General features: G+C 47.4%; 1 pseudogene; it reads left to right on the top strand.

The window, feature by feature from the left end:
- Positions 1 to 11949: 11949 nt before the first annotated feature.
- Positions 11950 to 12299, top strand: LOC131922255 (migration and invasion enhancer 1-like; annotated as a pseudogene).
- The last annotated feature ends 6695 nt before the right edge of the window (positions 12300 to 18994 follow it).

Below are 18994 nucleotides of genomic sequence, written 5' to 3'. Positions count from 1 at the left end.
CACCAACAGAAAGTAACTAATACACCCTTCCACTCTGCTCAAACCCCATCCCTTGAATCCCCCTCCTTTCCCGCTGCCACCCACACCTCCCCAACCATGTCCCCGTCACCTTCACACTACCACCACCTTCACCACGTCTGGACCTCCTGGGTCACCAACACCCCCCTGTCCTTCCTCTTCTCACGACAGCCACAGAGCCCGCTCCTACCAACACCACCCCCACACTCTTTCCACCTGCGTCTTCTCCACACCCACCCAGACCATCCCTCACCCTTAACTCCGCTTCCTCCTCTACAGCCTCTTCCAGCAACACCCCAGAGCTCTGCCGCCTCCTGGTCCACTGCCCGGCTCCATATGGCCCAGCAGCAGAAATGGCACACCGCCTTGTTTGTAAGCCTCAGTCAGTCCTTCACACCCAACAGGCCTCCAGGACCGTAGCACTTTCAAAAGCAAACAGTTCCCCAATATTTGAATCTATAGATACTTATCGAGCCTGGCCGCATCTTTGAAAGACACCAGAGACGCTAACGTCCCTTATCCCTGCTTATTTTTGAAACTGCTTATTTAACCTGTCTCCCTACACACACACACACACACACACACACACACACACACACACACACACACACGCTCCCACCCCAGACTGCAGATATTCTGAAATGAGAAAAAAAAAAAAAAAAAAAAAACAATGGTGGCCTTGTTGCCCAAAGGCTGATATTAATAGATGATTCCTTTTGATTTCAGCCTGGAAACACTGGCAGCAAACCAGTCTTAGGAGGGACTGACTGTAGCAGAAGTCTAAAAGAGCGACAAAAAAAAAAAAAAAAAAAATCCAACCCAGCTTTGATCAGAAGGGTCTGAAGATGGATGGTGGTCATTTCACAGGTTTCTGGGTGGAGGTCCATGTCATTTTGAGAAAAAGAAACTGGGTTAACAAAAAAAAAAAAAAAAAAAGGGAAGAAAGAAAGAAAAGAGCCCGAGACAGACGCACTTTTTGATGGAACGGGGCCACCGCACCAAGAGGATCAAAGCTGTGTGCCACGCCGAGGCGAATGAAGGATTACTCACTTTCTATTTTTTCACGCCTGCAGCACACATGGGGATCTAATTGGTCGGGATGGGAAGTACAGACAGGCAGCCCCAGCGAGCCAGCGCGAGCACCCGCCGAGCCTAGGGGAGCCGGCCCTTCCTCCAGCTGCAAACCATTAGAGGCGGGCTCACAACCACGTGCGGCTTTAATTGCTCTTCTGTGTGTTTTCCCCAGCCCCAGACCACTAGTGTCTACTTGCAGGGCTTTCTGATCTCAGAGGTGATGAGCTTGGCGGCTGTCAGGCGTGCTGGGGAGCAGGGGAGGCGGGGTGATGAGTCCTTGAGTCTCAGGGGAGCAAGGGCTCATACTGTTCAGGGAGGGGCTGCTAGGCTGGGCAAGGGACCGGTCCTGCCACCAGCTCTGGCCTAGCCTGACGTTCACTGGTTTCAGTGTAATGCCCGGGTTCCTCTTGGGAGGCAGAGGGTGTTGTCTTGAGTTCTAACCCGCAACAGAAGGAGCGATATAGGACCAAAGGCCAAAGATACAGTATGGAAGTCCACCCAGTATAGCCAACCACCCCAACCAACCTCTCTGGTCCTGTTTCCTTGCCTTAAAATGGGGTGGATAGGCCGGGCGGTGGTGGTGCACGCCTTTAATCCCAGCACTCGGGAGGCAGAGCCAGGCAGATCTCTGTGAGTTCGAGGCCAGCCTGGTCTCCAAAGCGAGTTCCAGGAAAGGTGCAAAGCTACACAGAGAAACCCTGTCTCGAAAAACCAAAAAAAAAAAAAAAGGGGGGGGGTGGATAGGAGCTAGGAAGATGCCTCCTCAGTGGGTATGAGTGCTTGCTCTACAAGCATAGAAGACCAGAGTTCAAATCCTCAACACTGAATAAAAAGCCAAGCACGGCTACACATATGTGTAACCCCAGCATGGGGCAAATCGTGAGAGCTGACTTTCTAGGCCAGCCAGCCTGGCCAACAAGGTGAGAGCTTCCCACTCAGTGAGAGGCCTCGTGTCAAGGCAAAAGGCAGAGAAAGACATTCGGCATCCTGCTGTCATCTCCACGTATGTATGTACAGGTGTACACACCCTCACGCTCATATACGTGCAAAACACACACACACACACACACACACACACACACCACGTGTCACACACACATAAATAATAAATAAAACAAAGACGTCTGTGTGCCTCAGTGTCCCTGGGAAGGTAACAATCCACACGGAAGGGCTGCTCTGCTTCTAACGGTCATGGCCATGGACTACAACTCTCTTTGCCCCTTAGGTCCGAGTTCTCCTTTCAGCTCTTCTTTACCCGCTCCCCGGGGAAACCTTTCCCAGCCACACAGGTCTTCGGGGTGGCAGAGTCCCAGCCTCACCCAACCCCTTCATCTCAGGCTCCCCTTTCTTCTCTCTCCCTCGTCAGCCTCCATTCCACACCCCTACACACTCCACACGCATGCCCATGCACATCCATCTCAACCACCATGTAAAGGAACTACGATGTTCAAGGCCTGCCACCAGCTCCTCTCTGGGCACCCTGAGGGGCTCCCTCCCCTGCAAGCCCCTCAGCTCTGTTCTCCCCCAAACCCCACTCTGTTCCCCTTGAGCAGGAATGGTTTCATTCTTTTTTTTGGAGGGGGGGGGTCATTCTCCAAGACACAGCTGTCACAGGCGCTCTTCTAAGTGACCTCCCCTGGTGGGGACAGCGGGCCCTGCTAAGCGTACATGTCTGTTTCAGTGGGGTCCCTCCTCCACCACATTGGGATGGAAACATTTGCTTGCCCACCCCTCTCCACGTGAAGGGGAGTTTGGAGGAGACAAAAATGCATTTTATCTCTGTCCACACAGCACATGTTTAGCACAGTGCCTGGAGCGTGTAGGCATCCACCAGAGGCATCTTGAATGAATTTATGACTCCCAGTTTCTCTGCCTACACTATCCAATTAAACTGAAAACACTGCAGTACTGGGGATGGACCTGGGCTATTGTGCGTGTGTCCAACACATAGAAGAACCTCAGTAGAACTTCTGGTTCCGATTTGGGACATTGCCGGAGACAAGGGTCCTTTCTATGTCTGGTCTGTCCTGTGCTGCCCTTCCAGAGCATTGTGCAGAGCAGGTTCTCAGTAAATGTTCTTTGAATGGATAAGTGGTGTAGAAAGCCAGGGAAACCCAATGTTGGCCAGAACATGCAATACACCGAATGCTGATGTCCCAGCCTGATTCAAATGGTACAATGCTAACTTAACTGTGATGGCTGTTCTGGGTTGTCAATTTGACCACATCTAGAATTAACTAAAACCCAAATGGCTAGGCACACCTGTGAGGGATTCTTCTTAATGAAATCATTTGAAGTGGGAAGATCCACGTCTAATCTGGATCTTTAAGGGGGGAAGATCCACCTTTAATCTGTGCCACACCTTCTGTTGGCAGCCTGTGTAAAGGACATGGGAGAAAGGAGTGTTTGCTCTCGCTCTCATTGGAAAGTCCATTTCTTCCCTGGCATTTAGAGCCTACCTCTTTGGAATTCTGGCATATATGGTGATTCTGCTCTGGACAAGCAGCCCAGAAAAAAATGGACACAGATTCTGAAGACCAGCTGAGACATCCAGTCTCATGGACTAAACAACTACCAGATTCTTGGACCTTCCATTGGTAGACAGCCATTCTTAGACTAGCTGGACCACAGCCTGTAGGCCATTCTAATAAATCCTCTAGATAGAAAGATAGATAGAAAGATAGATAGAAAGATAGATAGATAGATAGATAGATAGATAGATAGATAGATAGATAGATAGATGATAGATAGATGATAGATAGATAGATAGATAGATAGATAGATAGATAGATGATAGATAGATAGATGATTGATAGATAGATAGATAGATGATAGATAGACAGATAGATAGATAGATAGATAGATAGATAGATGATAGATAGATGATAGATAGATAGATAGATAGATAGATGATAGATAGATAGATAGATAGATAGATAGATAGATAGATAGATAGATGATAGATAGATAGACAGATAGACAGATAGATAGACATTCTATAAATTCTGTTCCTCCAGAGAATCCTGATGAATGAATATACTAATCCGCAAAGTGATGGCATTAAAATAGGGCTGTGGGGACATAGCTGTGATGGCTGAGCTCCCTTGAATGGAACCAGTGCCTTTTTATAGGATGCTAAAGAAAGCTCCCTCAGCCCTTCTGCCTCATGAAGCTGGAACCAGAAACCTATCTACAAGGAAGTGGATCTCACCGAACACTGGATCTGTAACTGCCCTGTGTGGATTCCCTGCCTCCAGAATGGTGAGAAAGTTCTCTTGTTTTTAAGTCATCCAGTCTGCTGTATGGTTACAGCAGTCTAAAAGAGCTAAGCCTGGCTTCTGCTTAGGAGATAACACACTGAGATTTAATACAATCCAATGAGAACTCTGATCAGTTCTAGAATTTTATTTGTCCCAGCAAACATTTTCCAAACTTGATAAGTAACACCAATATGCATCTGTTTGCCCAGACCAGAATCCAAGAATAACATTTGATGCATCTTTTAGTCTTGTATGGTACAGTCAGTCCACTACCAGGGCTCTATAAGCTTTGCTATGAGAGTACGTCCAATCCATGGCATCGTCTTCGCAGCCCCATATCTTGACCTTACAGCTAGCTGTTCCCCTTCCCCAGCAAACACAAATGGATGCCCTTCCTGTTCCCCACCACAGTCTTTCTGATGCCACTCTAACACCTTTGCATACAACATAGAATGAGATCCAACTTCTAGTCAGGATTTATAGCCCCGCACAACAAAGGCTTCTCAACTCTCTCCCTACAAATCTTCCCCTTGCTTACCTCCTTCCAAACACGTTAGTCTTGTCAATCCTACATACTCAAGTTGGCTCTCACTTTAGAATTTTCTATTCCATTTCCACAGAAGGCTCTTCCCCTAATGCCCTGACTCTCAGCTCCGACACTGCTGCCTTAGGGAGGCCTCTGCCAAGCCTAGCTGTGATGGTTAATTTTGTGTCCACTTTGCTGGGCTTCAAGATGCCCTGATATTTGGTAAAACAGTATTCTGAATATGCCTGGAAGGTATTTGGGGGAAAATTAGGATATGAGTTAGTAGACTGAGTATAAAACAGATTGTCCTCCATAATGTGGCTTATGCTAGGGGTATCATTCAGTGGTGGACAATGGTTAACATAAGCACAGATCTGGGCTCCAGCCTCAGCAGGAGAGAGAGAGAGAGAGAGAGAGAGAGAGAGAGAGAGAGAGAGAGAGAGAGAGGAGAGAGGGAGAGAGGGAGGGAGGGAAGAAGGGAGAGAGGGAGGGAGTTTTATTCACCAGTTGAAGGTCTATACAGAGCAAAGGTACTAACTATCCCTGAAGAAAGAAACAGTTCCTCCTACCTGACCCCCTCAAGCTAGGCCATCAGTCCTTCCTGTCTTCAGCGGCAACACTGGGAATTCTGGAGGTCTCAGGTCTGCCCATTCCGGGAGTGGAACTCAGCCACAGCTCTCCTAGTGCTCAGGCTTCTGACTTAAAATGGAATTACACAACTAGCCTCCAGCCCCCTGGCTCTGTGGGACTTCCCAACCTCCATAATTTTATAAGACTCTCTCTCTCTCTCTCTCTCTCTCTCTCTCTCTCTCTCTCTCTCTCTCTCTCCCTCCTTCCTCCCTCTCCTCCCTCCCTTCCCCTGTCCCTTCCTTTTCTGGGAACCCTAGGTAACATTGTATCCTTCTACTTACAATAGGAAGTATTTCTTTATCTGTTGGTGTTAAGCAGCTACTTGAAATAGTCCCTCCTGGAAGGAAGAGGGAAACTCTTAAGACTTAGTGTCTTAGTCACTGTTCTATCACTGTGAAGAGACGCCATGACCACGGCAACTCTTATAGAGGAAAACATTTCACTGGGGCTGGCTTACAGTTTCAGAGGTTTAGTTCATTATCATCACAGTGGGAAGTATGGCGACACACAGGCAGACATGGTGCTGGAGAAGGAGCTGAGAGTTCTGTATCCAGATCAGCAGGCAGCAGGAAGAGCGGGAGACTCTGGGCTTGGAAAAGGCTTCTTAAAACTTCAAAGCCCACCTCCAGTGACACACTTCTCAACAAGGCCATACCTCCAAATCCTTTCAAATAGTGCCACTCTCTGGTGACCAAATGTCTTAGTTAGGGTTTCTATTGTTGTGAAGAGATACTATGACCATGGCAATTCTTATAATAGAAGAACACTTAATTGGGGTGGCTTACATTTTCAGAGGTTTAGTCCATTATCATCATGGTGTGACATGGTGACAGACAGGCAGATATGGTGCTAGAGAAGTAGCCAAGTGTCCTATATCTTGACTTGCAAGCAACGGGAAGTGGTCTGTCTCATTGGGCATGGCTTGGTCATGTATGAGACCTCAAAGCCCGCCTCCACAGTGATAAACTTTCTCCAACAAGACCACACCTACTCCAGGAAGCCACACCTCCTAATATTTCCACTCCCTTTGGGGGCCATTTTCTTTCAAACTACCACACCAAGTATTCAAATATGAGCCTATGGAGGCCATTCTTATTCAAGCCACAACACCTGACTGCCTGGGCTCCATAGGCTTGTAGCCATATCATAATGCTAGATGCATTTAGTCCAACTTCAAAAGTCCTCATAGTCTATCACAGTCTCAACACTGTTTGAAAGTACAAAGTTCAAAGTCTCTTCTGAGATGAGATTTGTGTAATTTCTTAACTGTAACCTCTGAAAATCAAAGTTAGAAAGCAGACTACATGCTTCCAACATACAATGGTACAGAATATACATTACCATCCCCAAAGGGAGGAAAGGAAACATAAAAAGGAAATACTGGACCAAAGCACACCTGAAAACCAGCTGGGCAAACTCCAACTTCTGCATCTTCATGTCTGACGTCAAAACACTCTTCAGATCTCCAACACCTTTTTGCTTTGTTGACTGCAACACACTTCTCCCTCTTGGGCTGGTCCCAGACCCTGTTAGCAGCTATCCTTGGCAGGTATCCCATGGCTCTGCACCTCCAACATCTTGAGGTCTCCAACAAAATCTAGGTTTCACCTTCATAGCTTCATGCAATGGCCTCTATGGGCCTCCATGAATGGATACCCTTGACACATGCCTGGTCTCAGTGGCTTCCCTTAGCTGTGGAATTGGTACCAGGGAGTTGGGTATTGCTGTGACAGACCTGACCATGCTATTTGTTGGTGGAATGTAGACTTTGGGACTTTGGATTAGGAAAGCAATTGAATTCTTTAAATAGTGCTTAATCAGTGGTGCTGAGAGCGATGTAAATTATGACGGCTTGGCTCAATATGTTTCAGAGGGCAGGAATGTTAGTAAGTGGCCTAGAGACAATACTTGTGATATTTTGGCAAAGTATGTGGTGCCCAAGCCCTAAAAATCTGCCTGAAGCTAACATGAAGAGTTTTGAATTGCTGGTGTTGGCAGAGGAAATTTCAAGACAGCCTCGTATTGACTGTGCCATGTGGTTATTAGTAATCAATCTGACACAGATCTATAGTGAAAAGGAGCATACTGGACAAAGAGAAATACAAAACACGCAGTTTGTGGAGAAAAGGAACACCAGAAACTGTAGTTGAGCTAAGCCCAGTGCTCAAGGAGATAAAAATCTTAAAGAAATGCCTAATGCTAAATGGAATAAAGGGAGTAGTGACCTCAGGGCAAGACCCCACTCCTGGTACCAACTTCTGTCTTAGTCACTGTTCTATTGTTGTGAAGAGACACCATAACCAAGGCAACTCTTATAAAAGGAAGCATATAACTGGGGGCTTGCTTACAGTTTCAGAAGTTTATCACATTATCATCGTGGTGGGGGACATGGTGGCAGGAAGCATGGCAGCACCCATAGCACTGGAGCAGTAGCTGAGAGCTACATCTCGATCTGCAGGCCCTTGTGATCAAGCATTCAAATAGATGAGCCCACGGGAGCCATTCTCATTCAAGCCACCACACATCTGGAGGTGTCCTGGGGTACACTGATGTTGTCCTCTGTGTGGACTGCAACGTTAGGTCAAACCTTGTGATGATGCCAGTGGGTTTAGCATTCCAAAGGGGTAAGTTCTGTGTGGTCCACCATGATTGATAAGGAAATCAGACTCATTGTGATAAGTTCATAAAAGACCTTAGTTCTCCCTAAGCAGAACCTCGTCCTAATTCACATTCCTTTCTCTGAAGTCCACATCCTCTCTTAGAGGTCAAACCCAGCCCCCCCCAGGCCCAAACAGGAAGCCACCTGGGAAAGACTAAAACCATGTGGCATCAGAGGGGAAACTCCTCAATGAGATGTGTGTGTCAGAATGGCAGCACATGCTGGGGCACCCCAAACACACCTGATGGCAGGTGTGGTGAGGGAGGGGCTACGCTGTCATGTATCAGAAACAGGAGGAGGCTTCTTCAACCAGCCCAGACTTCCCTATTGTAAATATTATTTTAAGGTGTGTTACTTTTGTGTATGTTGCATTTGTTTAACTCTGTGAAGCTGTGTTACTTTGCCTGTCTAAAACACCTGATGGTCTAATAAAGAGCTGAATGGCCAATAGTGAGGCAGGAGAGAGAAATAAGCAGGGTTGGCAGACAGAGGATAAATAGAAGGAGAAGTCTGGGAGGAAGAAGGAGTAAGAGAAGGAGTGAGAAAAGAAGGGGCCAGCCACCACAGCCAGCCATGGAGTAAGAGTGAAAGTAAGATTTACAAAAGCAAGAAAAGGAAAAGCTCAGAGGCAAAAGGTAGATGGGACAATTTAAAGTTAAGAAAAGCTGGCTAGCAACAAGCCAAGCTAAGGCTGGGCATTTGTGATTAACAATAAACCTCTGTGTAGCATGAATCTTAAAAGTTCTTATTAATAAAATCAAACCCGAAGCCAGTTATTGGGGTAAATGCTGGAAGGTCAGAGTACCAGAACAAGCCACAGCTATCTCACCTTGCCAATTCCTCAGTTGGTCCTGTTTCCTCAGACTGGAAGCCTCTGTGTCCTCATCCCAATGGCTCTCAGCTGAACTGCTGCTAGAAGCCTGAATGCTTAATCAGCCAAATGCTTAACCAGCCAAATGCTTAACCAGGCAAATGCTTCTAGTTTCTGGTCCTCATGCCTTATAAACCTTTCTGCTTTCTACCACCACTCCCTGGGATTAAAGGCGTGTGTCACCATGCCTGGCTGTTTCAAATGCGGCCTTGAACTCACAGAGATCCAGAAGGATTTCTGTCTCTGGAATGCTAGGATTAAAGGCGTGTGCTAACATTTTCTAGCCTAAGTATCTTGTGGCTTTTCTGTTCTCTGACCCCAGATAAGTTTATTAAGGTACACAATATTTTGGGGAACACAATGCCACCACACCTCTGTGTGTGATTTATTTGGGAGCTGAGTGGCAGGCCCCCTAAAAGAGCAAAAACAACCAACAACATTTCCCAGCATACATGGCTCAGGGACTCAGGGCAAGGTGCTCTTAAGCAGACCTGGGAGCAGAGCTGTGGTGTGGGGTGCACTGGGGTTGGGGCTAAGCTTCCAAGGATGAGAAATCAGCTATGGCTGCTGAAGGCACTTGCCATGCTCAGAGTGCACACACAAGCCTGGAATAATAGCTCTGTGTTTTCAGGCTCCAGGTCAACTGGGTGTGTCTCATAGGCACCTGACACTTGGGCACCTCCAAGTGTGACCTGGGGACCAGCAGTGTTGGCATCACAGGATGTTAAAAGTGAAAAATCCTGGGGCCTACGACAGACAGGTGAACGGGAATCTCTATTTTAATGGACATCTCATGAGCACTGAAGTTTGATACATCAGAAAAAGTCCACTTTTGCAAAGCAGGATTTCATTTTACCTCTAAAAAGAAATTCTTTATCACCGTGCTGATGAGTGGACATGTAAAGCCTGGTAAGAGAAGACTAGGAGGATTTGTCCACACCACTGGGAATTAAGCAGATGGGACTCAAGCCTGATTAAAGAGAGAAAAGAACGTTTAAAGGGCTGTTTTGGTGTAAAATGAGGCTGGGGAGACATCAGCCGAGCTGCCCAGTGGATGGCCTGGGTTTTCACTTGACTGATGCCTCCTTCCTTAGGACATGGGCAGCTGAGGTGAAGCTCTTGGCTGCTCATCGTCACTCCTCTCTCAGTAGATGACCCATCCCAGCACCCCATACATGTCCTAGGCCATAAGCACAGTTGAAAACACCCAACACCAAAAAGCTTCAAAGGCCTGGGTGACAAGCTGCACCCAGGCTCCTACCTGCCATCTGGATAATTCTCCGGTCAGGGATGAAGCTTTCTTGAAGGGTCATCCATTGTGGGTGAGCTTTTCAGTGACGCAGCTGGACCCCTTTACCTACACTTTTGTAAGTCACCTCGATAAACTCACTGTTTCACCGATTAAACTCAGATGGGATCGTTTATTTGGTCTGTCGTTGGCGCCCTATCTGGGGTGAGTAGACATTCACCTTCATCTCCCCAGGAGAAGTCATTCAGCAGTTGACCTGTTGTGTTTCTCTCTTCTCAACCACGCTTACTTAACTGGGTAAGCGTCCAGTTAATTACCACATCTCTAAATCAACACCAAGTGCATGACGGATCATCAGTAACTAGTAGCTGTTGACTTCTCGGCTTCACTTCAGTCATGTTTACCGCCAAGCTGATCTTCATGATTACTATGGGGATGGTATCAGACCGTTTCGAACTTCCGGGAACTTCGAGAATGTACCTTACAAGCACAAGTTTTTCCTGGACTAGGGATGAACTGTGAGCATGTAGGGCCATCCCATTCGCTGTTGTATCTCCTTTCTCTTCCTCTTCCTCCCTGCCCTCCTCAGCACTGTGTGCCAAGGTGCACCATGTGGTGTTATTTCCACCGATGAGATAAATCAATCTGTCTACAGTATCTCAATTTTCACACCATTTCTTCAGTTTGGGCAACATAAAAAGACTCTGCCCATAATATGTAAGACAATAAACAAACAAGCAAATAAAGAAATAACTCTGCCCATTGCCGATTGTCTTAATACTTAGAAATAATGTTAGCTAGAAAAGAGTGAATGGCATCATGGGAGGAAGGACAGTGAGAACTGGATGCCACCTGATCTACCAAGATTAACAAAAACCGTACACAAGCTTCTCAGTGTGCAAAGAAAACATGTGCCTCCCATACTTTCGAGAGGACATGAAAATCGGTGCACCCGATTTGGAGAACAACTTGATAGTGTGTGTCCAGAGACGTCAAAATGTTGGGAGTATTTCAGTTGACACTTCTTTTCTAAGAAATAGTCATAGGTGTTTCCATGGGACAGGGATGCTGAGATCTGGGGACAAAGACATTGAGCTCTAACTGTAACAACCCAAACTGCAAAACTTAGAAAAAATAAATAAATAAAACAGAGGCGTGGACTTGGTGACCTTGGTCTAAGCACTAAGTTTTCAGATACGATGTCAGAAGAACCCACAATCAAAGAAAAGAGTGAGGTAAGTTGGACTTAGTCAAACTTTAAAACTTTTGTGTGGTAAGGAATTCTCTCAAGACAATGAGGAACTGGGAATGTAGAGCAGACGGTAGAGTGATTGCACTATCGTTCATGCAGCCTGGGTTTGATCCAGGATGCATATAAGGTAGGCGTGATGGTACACACCTGTAATCCCAGGACTCGGAAGATGGAGGCGGGAAAAACAGAAGTGAAAGGTCATCCTCAGCCGCATAGCAAGTTCAAGGCCAACCTGGCATATATGAGATCAGAAAAAAAAGAAGGAAGGAAGGAAGGAACACAGGAAGGAAGAAAGGAAGGAAGGAAGGAAGGAAGGAAGGAAGGAAGGAAGGAAGGAAGGAAGGAAGGGAGGGAGGGAGGAAGGGAGGGAGGGAGGGACAGACAAACACAGGAGCATCCCTGCGGCAGAGATGGCAGAGATCAGTAGGGAGGAACCAGGGCAGATGTCCGTAGTGCCCCACCCAGGGGAGGCAGAGCCAGGCAATGGAGTCCACATCATGGTAGAGTACTGTGGACCTGGCAGCTTTGAGGTGACCTACCTGGAACTGGCAAACGCCATGAAGGAGGAGTAAACGGGCCTAGAGATGGAGTCCAGGGGGGACATGGTCCTTTGAGGTTGAGAGCAATGGACCACTGGTGTTCTTGGCTGGAGAATGGGAACTTTTGCTACGAAAAAGATATCAGGGTCACCAGAAAACCCAGCAACGGAGAATCACGAGAACAGATCACCGACAGTCGGCCTCCATATGTCATCCTGTGACTGCAGGTGGTTCTCAGCTGCTTGGTTCTGACATTTAAACTTTTGTTTCCTCGTGGTTCTGCTGGAAACTCCCTTTGCCTCTTGCCCCTCACTTAACTCCAGGTAGCTAAGAATCCATGACTTCCAGTTTGCTCCTTTGGGCACAAGGAGGGACCAGACATTTCTATGGCCTTGGAAGCAGGAAAGAGTTGTTCTCCATGGACATTTCTACAGCCGCCTTATGTCTTCTTCCCAGGATTGTCACCCTTGACAGCTCAGTCCTCTCCCCGGCCTGGAAATGCCTGTGAGATGGCACAGCTGGTGGAATCTGTTGCCCCCCGAGCCTCAGGCAATTTTCCCTATTGGCAGTGAAGAGGTGCTAGGAAAGATGAGGAGGAGAAGAGAAAGAGAAGAAAGATGAAGAGGAAAGGAAGAAAGGAAGGGGAGGGAGAAAAAAGGCTATGTCCTTAAAAAATTTGTGCATGGCCAGCAGAGGAGGCACATGCCTTTAATCCCAGCACTTGGGAGGCAGAGCCAGGCGGATTTCTGTGAGTTCGAGGCCAGCCTGTGGATTTAAAAGGTGAGGCACTCGATTTTTCTGTCTCGAGTTCTTGCCTTGCCCTCCCTCCAGGAAGGGAGTAGGCAAAGGGCAAAGGGCAATCAAAGGGAACTTCATTTGCCCCTTGAGAGCAATTATATAAATAGGAAAGTAAAACTTCCAGTAGGAAAGCAGAACTCTGAGACCCTGTGTGACCACAGAATACCACGTCACCTCAAAGCACTCTGAGCAGGTTTTGGGGTGTGAGCTGGGAGACTGTTGGCAAGTGTTATAGCTCAAAAGTTCTTGGAGGACTTGGGGGTGCCACTGAGAACAGTCCCTTGCAGAGTGTGTCTTCTGGAAGCAGGTCACGGACATGAGCAGCAGGAGTGGCAGTTCCTCTGTGTCTGGTTGGAGACAGGGGCCTTTGGAACTGAGATCAATGGGCAGCTGGTGTTTTCCGAGCTGCAGGAACCGACTCCCATCTGCAGACCAAGTGTCAAGTCTTGAAGCCTGAGGCAGAAATGAATCCTCTTGCCTGCGGCTGCAGTCCCAAAAGCTGGAAGAGCGGGAGCCTGAGCCAGTCTCCTGCCTGAGGCCAAATGCTTGGCCGCTGAATGCCTCCAGCAAGTCTGGGAGCTGGAATCAGGATAGGAACTGGGTTCTGAAGTCCCTCTTCTTCTCTTCCTCCAAAGAACCTACCAGTTTTGTGTCCTCAGTCAGTTACGTAGAGCCAGGTGAGCTCTGATTGGCTGGATGTGTGTGCTTGCCAATAAGATGCAAAAAGGGATCAGGGAAGAGCTATCAAATACAGAAGGAAGTGGGAAGAATTCTAGACTGGCCAGAAGTTCTCCATCAGCTGGCAGGTCCTGCTTCCGCCACTGTGGTGGCAGTGAGCTGGTACCCAGCTGTCACACTTCCCATCCGCTTCTGGTTGCTAAGGTGCTGCTCTGATCACCTTCACGCCCAAGCCACTGCCGCACTCTCTGCCAGAAGCCATTCAGCTGAACCATCCAGCTGTCACAGCTGGCTCCAATCATCGTCTTTATTAAGACATCTTCATTACAAATGGCAGCCTGTTTCCCACCCCCATTGCTTGTGGGGTTTTCCCGTCCATTTTTGTTTAGCTAGGATTGTTTTTGCCCGGTTCCAGCTGCAGATTCGCTGACAGCTTGAATCTAGAAGGCGGGTTGTCAATCAGCAGGCGACTGCCGGGACTCCTTGCTCTTGGGTTTGAGTTACTGGCTGTCTGAAATCTCCATGTCAGGGCGCCTCCTACCACCGTCATAGGTACGGTCCATCTACACAGTGGAACAGTATCCACGCATAAGAAGGAACTGAGTTTAATCAGCCTTCCATAGTCACAATTCCTCATCTGAGGATTCGATCAATTATGGGTTGGAAAAAAAAAAAAAACCAACTCGTGTGTGTGTGTGTGTGTGTGTGTGTGTGTGTGTGTGTGTGTGTGTGTGACAGCTGTAATGAACATGTACATGCTTTTTCTTTGTCATCATTCCTTAATACAATACAACATGACAACTCTTTACATTTATCTTGTATTTGTGTTTTGAGAGATCTAGAGGTGATTCCTTTGCTGGGTGATAAAAATGTTCTAGAACTCACTAGTGTGTTTTGAGATATTTAATTACACTGTGTAAAGGTATGTTGTTGTGATTGGTAATAAGAAGCTAAGCGGCCAAGAGCTAAGCAGGAGGTGTAGACAGGACTTCTGGACAGAGAGATCACTGGGAAGAAGAAAAGGAGAGCTGCCAGCTGAACACAGAGGAAGCGGGACATGCAGGAGGAGAGGAAAAAGCCACAAGCCATGAGACAGCATGTAGATTAATAGAAATGGGTTAATTGAAGTTATAGGAGCTAGTTAGAAACAAGCCTAAGCTAAGGCCCAGCTTTCATAATTAATAAGTCTCTGTGTCATGACATGGGGGCTGGTGATCCAAAAAAGCCTGCTATACCAGTGTTGATGGTTGTCCAACTATTGCTATGCTAACAACTTTAGCCTTGTACACTTGTGTGGGGGGGGCACATGTCTGTGTAAAGGGTATGTATATATTTGCACACACTGAGATGCCTCTCCTCAGGAGTCATTTGCCTCATTTTTTGAGACAGGGCCTCTCACTGCCCTAGAGATTGCCAAGTAGTCTATGCTGGCTAATGAATGAGCTCCAGGGACCAGCCTGTCTTCACCTCCCCGGAGCTGAGATCACAAGCATGCTCACCTCCCCGGAGCTGGAATCACAAGCATGTTGCCACAATCAGGTTTTTTTTACATGCATTCTAGGGATTGAACTCAGGTCTTCACACTTGCAAGCATTTTGCCACCTGAACTGTCTCCCAGCCCTACACTACACACTTTAAACAAGTGAATTTTATAATATGTGACTTACAGTCCAATAAGTTACTTGAACACTCATTGTGATATTACTTATATTAGTAAAGAATGAAATGTCCAAAATATCTTCATGTAAAAAATAATAATTCACCAATAATAAATCCATTTGATAAAAATATATAGAGATTCAGTCCTATCTAAAACACTGTTATATAGAATGAATATGAAATAATATTAAGAAAGATCTAGTTACAACTACATGCATTTTTCAGATTATATCTGTCTCAGGTTTCTATGGCTGTAATAAAACATCATGACCAAAAGCAACTTGGGGAGGAAAGGGTTTGTTTCACTCACAGTTCCACATCACAGTCCATCATCCAAGGAAGTCAGGGCAGGAACTTAGAAGCAGGAGCTGAAGCAGAGGCCATGGAGGAATACTGCTTACTGGCTTGCTCCTCTTCAGCCTGCTTTCTTATACATCTCAGGACTACTGGTCCAGGGGTGTCATCACCCCATTGTGGCATGGTCCCACCCGTATCAATCATTACTCAAGAAAATGTCTCACAGGCTTGCCTACAGGCCAGTCCAGTGGGAGCGTTTCTCAACTGAGGCTCCCTCTTCTCAAATGACTCCAGTTTGTGTCAAGTTGACAAAAAGCTAACCAGGACAATATCACTCTAGTTTTTTTTCTCTAAATCCTAAAGAAAGCACACCGAACCTTTAACGAGTGTTGTCTGTAGGTACAGACAGTAGGTAATCTGTATCTCTTAAGTGTTATTCAAATTGTATTCATCATTTTAGGTTTTTTGTTTTTCATATACTTTTTTTTTTTTTGAGGTAGATTCTCATGTGTCCCAGACTGCCCTCAAACTCAATATGTAGCTGAGAATGATCTTGAACTCCTGACCTTCCTGCCTCACCTGCTGGGTGTTGGAATTATAAGGATGAACACTGCCTGATTTGTGCAATGGTAGGTATCAAACCCAGAGCTCCCTGCATTCTAGGAAAGCACCCTCCCAAACGCTTCTTGCCATTTTTGCTTTGAGTTTGATGAAGATCAGCTCACAGTTCCCTTTGTATGGGACCCAAAGCAGGAGAGGACAGGGGTGAAGGTGGGTCATGCCCAGCTCTTCAGATGAGGCTCCAGACCTTCCTGGCCCCTGATGGAGCATTGCCTTTAGAAGCAGGGAGCCTCTTTCCTGGTTCAGACGTGGTAGGTTTTGGTCAACTCCACTACCATTTCCAAAATGGCCCCAGGAGGAGACTCCGTCCCCAGGTCTATGTCTCTTCTTTGTCTGCCCTTCCCAACTATCTATTTCCTTTCCACTTCCCAGTGGCTGCCCTTCCGTAACACAAACCATGCTGTTACAGCCACTGGCTCTCCCTGCTCTCATTTGCTCTGGAAAGAATTCTGCTTGGATCACAATTCCCTGTGGAAACTCCCAGCTGAATTGTCTTCAGTTCCTATTATTGTATTTTAACATCCCAGCAGCCCCAGCCTGTCAGCGTTTCTACCTACGGTTCATCCAGCATTCATTCAAAGTATGGCAATGAAGTTCTGGAAAGTGTCCAACGCCACGGATGAAATTGGTTTTTTTCTCCTCACTTTTCTTCAGAGGCAGGGATGAGTCCACTCATCTGGAGACAAGGTACATCAAGGTGTGTGTGTTATCTGGGAGTCGCTTTCAGAGGTGCCCTGTGCATCAGCCATGGACCAGAACCCAGACATCTACAAGGCATTGGTGCTAAGAAAAACCAGCCAGGCATCTCTCTCCCTCTCTCCCTCCCTCTCTCTCTCTCCTCCTCTCTGCCCCCCTCTAGTTTGGGGGTTTTCAAGACAGGGTTTCTCTGCGTAGCCCTGGCTGTCCTGGAACTGGCTCTGTATGTAGACCAGGCTGGCCTCCAACTCCCAAACGCTAGGATTAAGAGGGTGTGCCACACTGCCCGGCCATGCTTTCTCTCTTAATGGTTGTCTATGTATAGTCAATTAACAACCATGTTTCTCATTTAATAACAGTGATGTCATATTACAGGACAAGAGACACTTTTCTCTAATGATGCTACCTGGTTCTCTCAGCAACCCACAGACAGCATTATGACCCCTCAGACAGACGAGCAAGCAGAGGCATGAGGAGATCAAGTATTCCCCGGAGTTCACACAGCCGGTTGATAGAGGCAGGACCCTAGTCATCCCCAGCCTTTCATTTGCCATGCTAGAGAGTCGGCAGGAAATGCCAAGGAAAAGCCTGGCCAGGACGAGGGAGGGCTGAGTGAGCCTTAGAACCGTATCTGTAACTGAGTAAGCCTTAGAACCTCTGCTGACAAACACCCTGGGCAGGATGCTGCACTCTTGCTCCTCACCTTCAGCGTCACCATGGCAGAGAAGAAAGGTCATGGAGCACGGAGGACCCTTCTCCCAACGGAGGTCCCATATCACCAGTGGGGAAGTCACCATTCCATAGCAGCCTTAGCAGCCTGTGGTAGGAGAGCGCGGAGCCTCGGTGGACTCCAGTGTGGTGTATGTGACAGGTACCTTGGGGCCCAGCTCCTGAGCAGACCAGAATGTGACTGCCTCCTCCGAGGCTGAGCTATGGGCTTTCCCATCCCATGCTGTTCTAAGGGAAGAGCTTCTGAGATCCTTCAGTAACAGTCAGGGGCAACCATATGGCGCACCCACCCCGGACATTCCAGCCCCAACTCAAGAGTATGGCTGGCTGGCTGGTGGGCACCCCCGCTTCTGCCAGAGACGTGGGTGTGTTCACTCAGAGAAATCTCACCCGCGCTTTGGCACATCCAGACCTCCTCCGCACCGGTAGACATCTACCAAACAGTGCTGTTTGCCAAGAAACTGGGGTACAGCTAGCTTCTCAACCTTCTGTGACCCTCCAAACAATGCCCTCGCACCCCCCTGCGTCTTCGTTTGACTAGACCCAGAAGACATCAAGGGGCCGTGGTTTCCACGGTCTGTACTCAGTAAGTGCCCTTGTTACTCTTTCCCCACACCGCCCCGGGTGAGAGGCACCACAGAGCAGAAATCACCGTGCTAACACTATTGCTGTGGTGCGGCAGGTCACACACAGCTGCAGTACCCCCACGCCTTCCCTTCAGATGTTGTGCCTCTGTCTAGAGTGTTTCTTGTTTCAGTTAGTTGAGCCATAGTTAAAAATGATGACAAAAAAACAGCCCAGCCTGGCTGGGTCTCATTTTATAACACCATAACTATAATAAAAGTGTTTTGAAGGGTCTCAGAGGACCAGTGAGGATCCGAAAGTGCCATGACTTCTAATGCCACTCTCCAGTCCCCTCCCCCCAATTCCTCCTGTCCCACACATCTGGAGCAGAGGTTTGACTTCCAACAGAACCTTGAAGGTTGGTTCTTAAAGCTTACCAGTCTCCCTCCCCCTCTCTCTTCCTGCCCCCTGGCAAGGAATTATAGACAGGTGGCATCCTTGGGAGGCACCAAGGTCATTACCTCATTCTGCAGATGTGTGCCTTTGGGTACAGCTCCACATCTAATCATTCAGGACCCATGGAGGGTGCACTGTTTGTTCATTTTGTTTTGAGGTAGGAGTTGATGGTGGGAAAGAGTCATTATTTGGCGAACTGGCCAAACTAAGTAGGATTTCCCAGAAGGCGTTTATAGGAAAGTATCACTGTGTGTTTCCCACATCTGAGGAAAAGCAAGCAGCTGTCTTCCACAAGGGGCTCTACCCCCCTACAGAATCTATCTTGGGAAGACTGCCTGATGAGAAAGTTCTTAGTCTATGGGGAAATTTTAAGAGAAGGACCTGGATGTGAACAGTGCCTTGGCAGGCAATTGCCTCC

Source organism: Peromyscus eremicus, chromosome 12 (genome assembly GCF_949786415.1).
Source record: "Peromyscus eremicus chromosome 12, PerEre_H2_v1, whole genome shotgun sequence".
Lineage (NCBI taxonomy): Eukaryota > Metazoa > Chordata > Mammalia > Rodentia > Cricetidae > Peromyscus > Peromyscus eremicus.
Note: the sequence above shows the minus strand (reverse complement) of the source record. Positions and strands in the feature narration are given on the sequence as shown.